Consider the following 12,253-nt stretch of genomic DNA (forward strand, 5'->3'; position numbering starts at 1 on the left):
TGGAGCCTCATGTGGCTCTTTGACTCCTTTGCAGTGGCTCATAAAGAATTTTTATTTTTCTTACAGAGCGTATCGATGATTAAAGACATTGACATCTGTCAATATAGCCTGCCACCGCTCTACTTCACCTCCTACAACATCAACAGCCCACCAACTTTCCATGCACCTGTGGATAACCTCAAGTTTTACAACCCTGGTAAGATAACTACATCTGCAAAAAGACAAATCTGGACTAAAATACAGATTTTAATTCTGTGTGGATGGATTCATTTAAATGCCAATGTGCATGTTTAATATACATGCTTAATATGTAGCAAGAAATATGCAAACAACAGAAAAATGGTGAGTTGAGCCAGATGATCAATATTTATTATTAAATGCAATTTTTTAATTTTTTAATAAATTTAGATATTATTTTAAATGTTTGCAGAATTTTAAATTTAAACATTTTAAAATCATTGCAAAGTTTTAAAATAAAATGAAATAGTTTTTGCAAATATTTGCAAATTCTTAGTTTTAAATGTTTGCCAATTGTTTTAATTTTTAAAAATTTCTTGAATTTTTTTATTTATTAAATTTCATTTTTTAATTTTGCAAATTTTGAAAAAATAATTTTTTTTTAGATCTGAATTAATATTTAAATAAAAATGTTTTTTTAATCTATTTATTTTTTGCCGACCTTAGAAATTTTGAAATATTTTGAATTTTGAAAAAAATTTCAAACATTTTTATCTTTTTATAAACATTTAAAATATCATTTTTTAATCTATTTATTTTTGCCAACCTTTGAAATTTCGAAATACTTTGAATTTGAAAACAAATTTGAACATTTTTATCTTTTTATAAACATTTAAAATTAATTTTATTAAAATAAGTTTTGCAATTTTTTAAATGATATATATACATTTATTTATTTATTTATTTATTTATTTATTTATTTATTTATTTATTTATTTTCAAAAAGAGTTGCAGATTTAGTTGAAATACAAAACCTAAGATAGCACATGTACAATTTCATAATTTCAAAAGAAACTAAAAATTCTAGTTTTAGATATATACTTACCAGATTTTTACAATATACAGATTTTTATCCACTTTTTTGTTTTATTGTAATGGTAAAGTAGATTTTCGTGGCTCCAGAATGACTTTAATCCAGGTGAGCTGAGGTAAAACAGCTCTTATGAAAGGAAAGGTCACAGACCTTGTTTATAGATGATTCAAAGGTAGAGATATTGTGCTCACTTCATGCCCACACGTGCTGTTGTCTCTGATCCAACCTCCCACCGTCTCATCGCCCAGCATTTATTTCATCTCTTCCACCCCATCAGTAAGACTGCTGAGCTGGCACCAAAATTGTGTTTGACAGCTGCTGCTTCGTCTCTTCTCTAATGAGCGCGGTGTAAGTTTTACACCTTGTTTGCGCTCTCGGCTTCTGGCATCTGGAAAAAACACCAGCGTGGCCAGGATGTCCATGTTTGAAGCAGACATCAGGCAGCTGTTGTCCAAAGAGGGACAAATACGCTTTGACCTTTAATGATGTAGGAGGGAAGGTGAGAAAGTGGATGGTTTTTCCTCCATACTTCCTGTTAAACTGCTGCTAAAGGACGCAGTGTGAATCATAGTGTGTGTAGACCTGATGTTACATCAACCTCTACCACTGGAAATGTTCTACATGGCTGAGCTGCTGTGCTGCAGTTACTCCTGCTCTCGGTGAAAACTGCTTATCCACATACATGTTTGCAGCAAATGAGAAAATGTTGGCTTTGCTGAAGCAAGGTGATTTTATTACCTGAGAGCTTCAGGAGCGCTATGCAGGTCCTCAAGTCTGCAGCTGTGCTCACCAGCCCGTCGTATAGATGATTGCAGAAAATTGCAGAGTGATGATCGTACAGATTTGTTGCTACAAGAAGCACAAGTCAAAATGTATTCCCCTTTTCTGCAGTTTTTACATTTTAAGTCAAATGAATGCATGAGCGGAAAGCTCTTCTTAGTTTTCCTGCATTAAGAGTTCACCCTGAAGGTCAGCTTGTGCCGAAAGTCGTGATAGTCTCGTCAGAGTAATTCTCCACAGAAAATCAGACTGTGACCTTCCCTTTGGGAAGTTTTGGCTCCTCGACTCTGAGGTTAAGTAACAACCCCGCTCATTTATGATCTGAAAAGTGACAATTGACATTGCAGCACCTTTAGGAATCTGTGCAAGCAACTGAAAGAGGAGGTTTAGGTTGAGGCCGCGGTGTTGGGTCCCCTGGCTGCTGCTGCTGCTGCTGGAGCTCCTGTTTTAATATCCTCTGTGTGCTGTGATCAGCAGATGCATCAGAGTGATGATGATACGCTGAGTAGAACAAAACTGTGTTAAATGAGTGAGAGGCACAGCAGCTGAGGAGAGCCAGGAAAGAGCAGAGAGGTGTCGGCTAACGTTTTGCTACCTTAAAAGCCAAATAGAAATCAAAATAGTCTCTTCCGCCTGGGCCTGCTAACAGATTCAGGAAACCCCAAAGACTGACTGACTGTTGACCTTCAATACCCTGATTCCTCAACCAAGACGCTGCAATAAAGCTAATGGAGCAAAAGAATATGAAGAAAGGAGACAAGGAGACTGTCATACAGAGGTTTCATGTCCGATCTTTCCTGGGAGGCTGCGTACATGCGACATCCCATCCTCCATTTCTTCTTCTCTCTCCTTTCATGTCTGTCTAATCCTCTTTTGTACGACTTCTTCATACGCTCTGCGTTTTAATCAGGATAATTAGGCTCAGACTTCTCCTTTGCCCATTCCTTTTCCCACAGACGAGCAGGAACGCTTCCCCCTTTCGCTGACGGGTGATCATCTGAATTTGTTTTAAGGTCATATTTTTACGGCCGTGTGAAGGTTGAAGATACGGCGGTGTGGTCGGGGTTTATGGTGCATGATATCTAAGATTGTCCAGGGTGGGGGGAGATCCATTTTAGCGACAGTGAAGGAAATGAAATGAGGATACAAGGATGCTGCTAAGCTTAGCATAACTTCAGGCTTGTCTCCTCGTATTGATTAAGACAAAGATGACGTTCCCGTAAATCAATGTGGAGATGATATTTATTTGTGTAAAGTCACTTTTCACACTCAGATGTTTCAGTTTCTTTTCTCATTTAAAGCTGAAAATTATCTCCTTCTAGTCTCTTCTTTCAATTATCAAAAAAACAAACCTCAGCACTCAATGGAAAGACTTAAGATAGAAGCGTTTTTTTCTTCAGTGCAGCTTTGCCGAACCCGTATGCTGCTCAGCAGCCGCAGTAACAGTTAACAGGATTAGGCATGGCTTACATAAACATCTCCCATGGCAACACTGCACTGGTGCCAGGCGAAGGCAAGTGGAGGAGCTGTCACCGGAAAGCATCAGCAGCGGTCTGGTCAGCTGGTTGTCAGCTGGCTTTGATGCATGATGTTTACACACAGCTCTCCTTTGACGTTTTTTTTTGATCATTCATCTTCCTCCACTTTGTGATTGATTCAGGGAGATTTGGTGAAACCATCCTTCAGAAGCTTTCCCGCAGCTTCCAGTGTGTTTGTGTTTGTGTGCATCGATGTTTTCTGACAATCTGGCAGCGCTGCCTGAAGTTGGTCCCGTTGGACATTCAGGGCCTTTAGAAGGTTCATTTTCCATGAGTCCCTCAGGAGAAGCACATTGCTCACTGCCTCGCTCTGCTTTGGCATTGAAGGAGAATAGAGGTCTTTCTCCTTCTTTTCCCCCTCTGAACGCCACCGCCAATATCTGGACGACATATCACATCCACTGAACAAGACGTTTGCCACAGCTTGATTTAGTGAGTTTACTTCCAGTCTTGCTTGTGTTGTTCTGGGATGAAGTTTTGTTTTAATATCCAGATGCAATTTAATTTGAATTTCTTTTTTAACTCCAGACTAAGTGAAAAAGTTAAATGATGATGATGTCTGCAGATTTTATCAGGAGCTATATTTCCCCCCAAAAAATCACATCACATGAGTCAGTCTTTAAGATTTGTTATAGCCATTTGTTATAATTTATACAGTTTCTGACAGTCTTAGCTGTGTAATTAAGTTTTTTGCTTAATTTCTTTACTTGATATTATTTTTTAGTAAAAGGACCAAAAGAAAGTCAGAGGTATTTACACCAATCACTGTTTTTATTTACACCTGGAGAAGAAAAAGTCACGACAAGATTTATGCAGAGGATCTGACATCTCAACTTTTTCCCAAACAAACTAATAAACAAAGACTAAAATGAAAATTTATAAAAAATAAATAAATAAAAATAAAAAAAACCTTAACTTTTCTGTTCCCAATACTACCATACAACAATTTTTTTCTCCCACCCCGACTCTTTTTGCAGGTTATGGAGTTCCAGGTGGGCAGTTGCGGAGGACCCAAATGCAGATTTAACAAAAAAGGTTTTGATTTAAATAAAAGTCAAAACTCCAAAAACTCAAAACCAATTAGCACAAGAAACAAAACCAAAAACACCAGAGAACTCACAAGAAAGCTCAGAAGCACTACTAAACTAAATTAAACTAACTACAACTAAAAACACGGAGACTGAGGCTACAGATGCACTAATCTGATCTTGATACCGGGTATCGGTGGGAAAGAATCCCACCAAACTTGACACTAAGACTAAACTATGGTTTAGTATACAGGGTCTAAAATTTTACAATCAAACAGTCATTTCTCTGAATTCTGCAGCATTTTTTAAACCAAACTGCTGTTTAACATTTAAACACTTATAGTTCAAACAAATATTAACTTCAGTAATTCCATTTGTACTTGTTTTTGTCCTTCACCCAAAACATTACTGGTCTTATCCTACAGTAGAGCATGCAGCTTATTATTGAACGCTGGTATCAGATCAGGATTGCAATCAGTCGATACCCAAAGCCCAAGTATCAGGACCAGAAAAGTTGGATCAGTGCATCCCTAACTGAGGCCATGTCCACTCCTAGCTGGGTATTTTCAAAAACAGATATCCTCCCCTCATTAGTTCTTTAAAATAGTTTCGTTCATACGCACCGGGCAAATCAGCCTATAAGTGCAGCTCGAGGTATGCTGTGACGTTTGAGACTCGAAAACTCTGTTTCCTGGGGTCTACACGGAACCATGAAACTGGAATTTTCAAAAATCTTCACTTTGGTCGGAGTTTCCAGAAAAATCAATCAAGGTAATTCAAAGTGCTTTACAGAGAAAACATATTAAAAGAAAATAATTAAAATTCAATCAAAACGCAGATTAAAAATAATAAAATACAATATAAAATAAAATAAAATGAAAAGTTAAAATAGATTTTTAAACAGATTTTGAGATAAAAGTCGCATTGCAGAGTTGCAAAATTGTATGTTAAAAAAAAAAAGTTAAAGCTGTGGTTTCGTGTGGACAACTTTCGTAAATGTATAAAATTGTGGTTTACCAAACACCAGCTACTTGTGGACATGGCATTAACCAAACACAGGGAAACTAAAGACAGAGACAAGATAAATCCAAAGAACAGAAACACTAAGAAGACTCACCCATGACAAGAAACAAACAGAAACTACAAGAAACACAAACTATAGACTAACAGGAAACACACAAAACAAGAATCATGAAAAAATAATGTCACAAACCTAAAAAACCTGCATCAACTGATCAAACTCTCCTTTTTTATTCCAAATCTCACTCCACCCACCTCCCCTCTCTGTTAATTTGACCCCCCTCCCTCCTCTCCTTCTCTTCGTGTCGCCTCCTCTCCCGGCTTTGCTCTGTCCTTTCCCTTTTGTCCCTTTCCCCCTCTCCTCTCTGCCTCTCAGTCGAGATAAGGAGATTTAGAGGAAAGGGAACTGCTCCAACGCCTGACGAGTGGGAAGGCTTTTGTCCTTGTTCCTTTTTCTTTCCATTTCCAGAATGTTCTTATTTGCTTTAACAGTGGGCTGACTTTGGTGTCGGTATGTTAATGTAATGTCAGTTTGATGTGTGAGTGATGGTCAGAGCGTCCTTTACACGTAAACTCAAGGCCTTTTAAACTCTCACTCTGGATGCACCTCAATCCTCATCTCTCTTCACTAATTGCTGAGATTAGTGTTGTGTGATTGTCCAGAGGACGTTTGGTCTCTCCCCTTCTGGTTTCATGCTTTTCATCCTCCGCTCTGCACATTGCTGAGTCTTGCTTTGCAGATGAACTGGATTCTGTCAGAGTCTCAGCAGTCTGTGTTCAAATCCCTGGCTGTGATTGGTGATAAATGTGTATAATTAGACTGAGTAAAGGCTCCGAGTCTTCCCATCGATTTCTTGGCTCATTTAGGGAATTAAGGGGTCTGAAAATTCCTAAGCACAGCAGACAGGAGAGGGGATTAAGAGTAGAAGGTCCCATCTTTCAGGGTTTCAGCTCGCCTTCGTAAAAATCAGTGTTTTACACTTTTCACATGATGAAATGTTTTCTTTATCCTGCGCTGACACCAGCGAATCAATCACAGCTGAGATGTGTTGTCCTATTTATTGTTACTGCCACCTCTAAAGGGGGAGTGCATGATGCGAATGCCGTGTTCACCTTGAGATGTCTCCCCTGACACAGCCGGGTTTTGTCGACCACAAGGGGGTCTTTAACCTACATAGGTAGCTACATTAGCGGGGCTAAAAGCATGCCACAAACCCGACTGGAAAACAGCCAAATCAGCAGCAGGACGTGAGCTATGAGCTGGATGTTCCAACATAAGGGAGGGGGTGCGGATCGCTTCCCCTCAGGCTTTTTCCAAGCTTGTTCCAAATGAAAATAGACACAATGCTGTGTCCTGCTGCTGTGTGTTCCCGGCACACATCCCAGGATGACCAGAAAGAGGACGAGGAATCAGATTTTATAGGTTTTGGAGATGTTTCAATGACGAGCCACATTGAAAATGACATTGATAGTTTGCTTTATGGCGCATTTAAGCCCCCCTGCGATTGAGAAAGACACCCAGCTGCCATCCATACCTTCGTCCCTGTCAGCTCCACAACATCTGCACCAGTCTTCCTCGCTCGTCACGGCTCAACAACGTGAAAGCTGCACATGATTTAAAGGGCGGAGCGCACAGGCAAAGGGTCGATTCTAATTTGGCCTCGGACTGCAGCTGATTACCACGATAACGGCTGCCGTCGAGTTGCAATGCGCTGCTGTCGTCTGGCTGATACCTGATTGCGGCTTATCGGGGCCATTTACATCGCTGATTACCTTCTGCTTGCTGTGGCCTAACCCAGATCAGATGTGTTTGTCAAGATTTGTGGCATGTGGGATGGAGTCGTGGGAATAAAAAAGACAAACTCAGGTTGTGGGATTAGAAAAATTTAGCCGTGCATCAAAAAATAAGAAATTTGCAGCATCTACATCCCTTCCTTTGAGGAAAGGTTGGATGTCCCTGTGTGTCTCTGTGTGTCTCTGTTTGTTGGGGGAGGGGAGGAGACGCCGCTGGATAAGTGAGTTTTCCTTTGGCAGCTGGCCCCGGAAGTGTCACCGCTCATAGACCTCCACTCTAAACACATCCAAGTGCTTCCCCCATGTCCCTGCAAATAATTTGCTGCTGCTAAAGACGAACCTGTCACCTGCTGGATTCCCCAGGTGGAGACGCTCCACATCCACTACATCAGAGCAAATCACCAAATCAAGACAAAATCAGGTCAAGTTTAGCTGAAACACTGAGTCACATGGTGATCACAGCTGATCCAGTGTCATTGAGAATTACTGATCAAAGCTCCTTCTCTTAATAGACTGGATCATTGATCACAGGCCACCAGGGTCACCCCTGTCTCTGCAGTGCTTTCTCCTGGATTAGCCCAGATGAAGAGCCCCTGAAACAACCAGGTGTTGACGTTTTTATGCGTTATGATGTATTATCTCTGGCCATGTGAGGAAGTAGCGTTCAGATTCAACATCAGGTTAGTGGACGCAGGGAAAGGAGAACAGGAGGAACACGTGGGGGAAAAAAAAGAGGGTATAAGGACGAGTTGGAGAGAAATGGAGGGCAGATGAGTCTGCGTGTTAGTGAATGATGAGGTGTGTGATGGGACCTAATCTGCTGTCTGCTCAGTACAGTGCACACTCTGTGCTCTGAATGTGAATGGGATGCTGGTGCAGAAAGTCTGCTCCTCCCTTTGTCTCTTGTTTCTGATGCAGCTGGATGTTATCGAGCACAATCATGTGACGTAGTGACACGTATATCTCTTTTTTAAGACTGTACGCTAACATTACCAGCACTAAAAAATAAACTCTTGCCCTAAACATTTGCCCCAGGCCGTTAAAGTGTCCCAAATCTATGGAGGATGATTAGGGCCAAAAAATATACGTCCAAAAATTTGTTTTATTACAATCTTTTCTGACAACAAAGTCAAAATTCTGAGATTGAAGCTAGAATTCACACATTTAAAAAATATAAAAAATCTGACTTTAATATCACTGACTTTTCTTAGAATTCTGAGATTAAAGTTAATCTCAGAGTTTTTAAACCAAAAAAGAGAATTCTGACTTTAATCTTAGAATAATGTCTTTAATCCCAGAACTATAACTCAAATCTCAGAATGATGACTTTAATCTTAAAACTCTAAGTAAATATCAAAATTCTGAGATGAAAATACAGTATTCTGACTTTATTTCAGGAAAATGACTTTAAATTAAAAAAATGTGAGTTAAAAAACAGAATTCTGACATTTAATAAGGAATTCTGACTTTTTTTTTTCTCAAAATTTTTACTTAAATCTCAGATTTCTGACCTAAGTCTCCTAATTCTGAGAAAAAAAAGTTGGAATTCTGGCTTAAATCTCAAAATTCTGACCTGTCTCCCAGAATTTTTTTCTGAATTCTGAGATTAAAGTTAATCTCAAAGTTCTGAAAAAAATTAAGTAGTCTGATTTTAATCTTAGAATAATGCATTTAATCTCAGAACTATGACTTTCATCTCAGAATAATGACTTTAGTCTTGTTAGTCTGAGTTAATATCAAAATTCTGAAATCAAAATACAGATTTCTGACTTTGTTTCTCAGAATTCTGACTTTAAACTCAGAGCTCTAAGTAAATTTAATAAAATTCTGGGATTAAAATACAGAATTTTGCCTTTTTTCAGAATTCTGACTTAAACTCAGAATTATGAGTTGAAACTTTCGGAAGAAAATATAACAAAAATAATTTGGCGTATTAGCCCAGAGTCTAACTTGAATCCTAAAATTATAACTTTAATCAGAAAATCTGGATAAAAAGTCAGAATTCGGACTTTTTTTTCTCAGAATTCTAACTTTTAATCTCAGATTACTGAATTTAATCTCCTAATTCTTAGGGGAAAAAAAGTCAGAATTGTAGCTTTTATGTTAAAATTCTGACCTGTCTCCTAGAATTCTGACTTTTTTCTCTGATTTGTAACAAAAAAAAATTGGACTTTTATTTTTAATTCAGTGGCCCTAATTCTCTTTCATAAAAATCTGTCTGTATTGTCCTTCAGCTCTTTTCTGACTGTCTTGGCTGAGGCCAGTGACTTCCTGACACACAGTAGGATGCTAAGTTTGACTTTTTGTCTGGCTCCATCAGTTTTGAAAAGAGGCATGAGTTTCTGTCTACTTCCTGTTGCTAAGCTGAAACTTGTACAGAACAAAATGTTCCTTAAAGTCACAAACTTTTCCTTTACATACAGAGGGAATCAGCTTTGCTGTATCCTGCTGAGGATGGCTTCACAGAAACCACGTTCACCTCATTAGAGGAAGATGCTCTGGATGTGTTAAACATTTATAACAGTCCTCGTCCTGAAAAGCTTTACCTTGAGTTTGATTTGCTTAGAATTTGTTTGCATTGGATGAAAAATTGATTTCACTCTGATGATGAGAGCGGCAGTCGAGTCCTTGGACTTGGAGGAAAAGGTGATTAAACATTCATACTGAAACAAAATTACACCTGTGAGAGACGGCGTTTGATATATGGACATGGTACTGAGGGAAAGAGGAGAGGATGGCGACGTTTAACTGTTGGTTTTGTGTTTCCTGCAAACCTTCGAGGCATCCGAGGATAAATCAGCGCTAACATTGCAAAGTCCCAGTTTTTGTGCACTTGGTGAAAAATGATAGATTCTCATCCTGCAGCAGTTGACAGCAGAAAGTCATTGAGGGAGAAGTTTTTTTGGCAGCCTGCACTTTTCCTGGGGTTTCCAGTCAAACGGATAGGCGGTGTGACAGGTCAGTCAATAGAAGTCAGCAGTGATTATGCAAGTTGCTTATGTCTAATGAGAAAGGTCAGCGTATTGCCAAGTGACTGGGACAGAAGCCCAGTTTCACACTGAGATGTACAGTACATGCTGCTGGAGGAAACTGTGCTGCATGAAAACATGCTGCTCACTTATCTCTGCTGCAGAAAAGTAACTTCAATTTAAAGACACTTTAAATTGTTAAAATGTTGACCTGAAATAAAAAATGCACACTCTGAGCTTCCTATCCCTGCAGCCTTGTGCTGTTGCAAAGAGTTTTGTTTCTCAGGCCGGATGGGAAACATCCGTGATATCTGCCAGGTTTTGGTGACAGTTAGCAAGCCTCGCTATCAAGTTGTCGCTTTCCATCAGCATCATCTGCATGACATGTGTCAACAAGTAAAGAGGAGAAAGATCTTCTGTTTCTTTCCTCTCAGTAAAAAGTTGCATGTTAGATTTTTCATACTAATGCATTTGGAAGAGAAGGTGCATCGTGCACAGAAGCTGCAGTCCTCACTGCACCTGCATCAAGTCTGAGTCCTGATCCTGACGTTATTTGGCGCATGTCACCTCCCACTCCCTCCACACCTTTCCGGTCTCTCTCAAGCTGTCCTTTCAGATTAGGACAAAGCTTCCCAAAAGAAGCTTGGGGTGAAAAAGCTACGACTCCAAATCCAGTTTTGGTTCTATAGAAAGGCAACATCACCTCGCTCTTGATTTTATCCACAGACGCTCAAGTTTTACGGGTATGAGTCCAAAGCTTGTGTGTGGTGTCGAATATCATCTTTGTGTGTTGACACTGGATCAATGCTGTGATGTTTGCAAACAGCTGATGTCCCAAAGGGCCTCGCTGTTTGACCAGGGGCGCGGCGGCTGTTTCCAGGGAACTGGAACTCATAGATTGAGGATGCTTTCTGTCACCTTCTGCCTCAGTCTTTCTCTTATATTTCTTCCTTTTCTGATCCATGCATCAATTCTCAGTTCTAAAACCATTTCCTTTTTTATGGCAAGCTTATTGTAGCATACCCCTAAGCCTTTATGTTATTATCTCACCTTGTATGCAACTGCCTGCAAATTCTAATCTGCACCACACTGCAACAAATAAAATCTTATCAAGTGTCTTTTTCTGATTTTAAGTAGAAAATGTCTTTTTTAGACTTAATATGAGCCACATTCACCTGAACAGTCCAGAAAACTGTCTTGTTTCAAGTTTTTTTTTTTAAGATTTTCAAGCTACATAACAGACAATAATTGCATTTTTTTTTATTTTCACGTAGTAAACAAAAAAAATACAAAAAATAAAAATAAATTAATTCAAAATAAATTAATGTAAAAAAAATAGAAAAGGGAGGCAAAATAGATAAATAAAATTTAGACTATAAAATAAAAAATAAAATAAATGATAATAAAAATAATTAAATACATAAATAAATTAAAAATTTAACTATTCAGTTACAAAAATGGGATCTTAATTGCTTACAACAAGCTAAAAAAAATCTGCCAATGGAATAAGAGAAAAGTTGCTTATATTAAGGCATTATTCTAGTTTCAAGCAAATTTTCTGTCAGGTGAATGTGGCTCATATTAAGCCTAAAAAGACATTTTCTCCTGAAAATGAGTCAAAAACACTTAATAAGATTTCATTTTTTTGCAGTGCAGTTTGGCGGTTTCTGTCCGTGTCGGGGTCCCTTCCCTGCTGCTGCAGCTCCAACTTTGACAGGACCATATGCTTCTCAGCTGGCAGGTGGATGCTTCCTCTTAATACGTGACGCTAGGTTTTTACTACGCGGGTTTACTTTTTGTGAAATAGATTAAAAGTACGACACTGATACCAGATTCAGCTCGTGCAGGAACATCCTGCCTGTGGATGGATGGTTGTCGCTGAAGGCAGATTCCAGTTTATATGATAATAGGACACGTGCCTCTGATGGAAGCAGTTCTCTGTCAATGCAAAGATTTGTATTTCTTTTATTGCTGCCGCATTTCCATCTGGCCAAACAATTTGTGTAATGTTCCCCCAAACAGCCCCCGAACCCCCCGCCCCCACCCCTCAGGCTAAGCTAGCTTTGGTTGACA

This window comes from Halichoeres trimaculatus, unplaced genomic scaffold (assembly GCF_033239565.1).
Source record: "Halichoeres trimaculatus isolate MK-OKI-2021-1 unplaced genomic scaffold, fHalTri1.1 fHalTri1_scaffold_24, whole genome shotgun sequence".
Taxonomy (NCBI): Eukaryota; Metazoa; Chordata; class Actinopteri; order Labriformes; family Labridae; genus Halichoeres; species Halichoeres trimaculatus.